The sequence below is a fragment of the Morone saxatilis genome, unplaced genomic scaffold, assembly GCF_004916995.1.
Source record: "Morone saxatilis isolate NCDOM2014 unplaced genomic scaffold, NCSU_SB_2.0 Contig12, whole genome shotgun sequence".
Classification (NCBI taxonomy): domain Eukaryota; kingdom Metazoa; phylum Chordata; class Actinopteri; family Moronidae; genus Morone; species Morone saxatilis.
Window position 1 is genome coordinate 20,657,679 of NW_023339674.1, and position 1,967 is coordinate 20,659,645.

Here is a 1,967-nt window from a genome sequence, read left to right on the forward strand (position 1 = left end):
TGTGTGTGTGTGTCTGTGTGTGATATATATAGAGGAAGAGGGCACACGCAAGCAGAAGGAAAAAGGGAGCAGACTGCAGGGGTTAATAACACGCACATATGCCACATGTATAAATCATCTCTGCGCGCCATTGTGCGTCCGTGCGGGTTTCCACAAACATCGATCCCCCCTCTACCTGATATGAAGTCGCTGTTCAGCGGTTACGTGGACTCAAAGCCTGGCCATCTCTTTTCTCCTCTTCTTCAACTTTCACTGCGCTCATCGTGCCCGTATGGCGTCCTCCCGAGCCCCGAAAAAACTAAAAAAAAACCCGTCTCTCCGCTTCAGTCCGTGTATCCTGCGCCCCCGCCGCGCCTCTCTCATTCTGTGCTCCAACGCCGCGTCGCTTTCTCTCCCCGCACAACAAGCATATCCGGTTTTTTGGAGTGATTACGGCACCAAAAATCTGTTGGAGAGGAGTTGATGTCGCATGTGGGCTGGACACTGTTTGGTTTCCATCTGGTGACAGCAGCAGAGCCGTGCAGTGTGAGGAAGTGTTGTTTTTTTTTTGTTTCTTTATGAGGAAGGGTTTTTCAGTGACGAGTTATGGAGGGGCAGGGCGGGCTGAACATTGTCCCTTTGCCTGTTTGGGCAAGCTGTTTGAGAGAAATATATGTATGAGCAGATAAACTGTGCAAACACACACAAAAAAGCAGAGTGTTGAGCTGATGTGGAGCTCTGCTGGGGGTGGAGCAGGATAGTCTTCACAAGCCTACAGGAGTGGGGCTATAGGAGGAAATGACTGGCTTAATATTGTATGGATTATGAAAAAGCAATGCCTCAAAATTTGCAACTATGGACTAAATCTGCCTTCATCCTGTTTCTCTTAAACTTCTTCAACTTGAACTTGTAAATATCTCTTTAAATGTCCCTGTAACCATCTACTGCTACTACTCTTTTCTCTTCAAATCTGATCACCTATATTAAAAGTATCCAAAAATGTACCACCCCCACCCTATTAGGGCAACAGTGTGTACTGTGGGCATCAAAACAACTGGATTTTTCTTTTTCTGTAAAACAATTAATAAAAACAATTTTAATACAAATAGTTGTTTTTGCTGTCTTATTTTTTGTGAGGTGAAAATGCTCTTTAAAGATTCCCTAATTATTAATCATTTTTCATAATCTTGAAAAGAAGCAGTTGCAGTCGGTTGTAAAACAGAGAGGGGAGATCACATTTCTGCACTCTGCCTATGAAATACAATATACAATATTTGGGTGTCTCTCTGTTATTATCTCCTGCTCCTTCATATTCCACCCACTGCTAAATGTTTTACACTATCATAAATGGCAAATATCAATCACTCTTGGTTTATGAGTGATAATTTGGCTCTAGAGCTGACAAACCTACAGAACTGCCTTTCAAACCCGATGGTGGGATCTGTTCTCACTCACCGTCCTCACAATCAGCATCATGAAGCACTCCGTAAAGTTCCTTTCATATCTTTAGACTATAAAATATATCTGTGCCCATTATTACCTGTGGTTATTAGTAGATAATAAAAACACAGACTACAGAGTGATCATTTTACTTCATACTTACTCCATCGTTTGTGTGACAACTTTAAGGACTTCTGGTCCATGTTGGGTTGAAAACTGAGGTTCAAATGCCATTTGTTGAGCTTGGAAACACCAATTGAGAAACCAGTCTCATCACAAATAGGATAAAATGCTCTGAAAAAAAATCCATGTCAGCTGGGAAAACTCCCATCTTCTGATGAAAATCATGTGAAATGATCAAAAGCTCCAGAGCAGCTGCTAAATGGACCTCATGAAGAGATTATTTTCCTCCTTATACTGCATGTACATGCATGTCCCCACACCTAGGAGGCTGGAGCTACATGTTATAACATTGAAACCCAAGACACAGTGGCTGCATCATTACCTCAGATTGAGATATTCTGAAGTGCTGTGCATCATTTCATCCA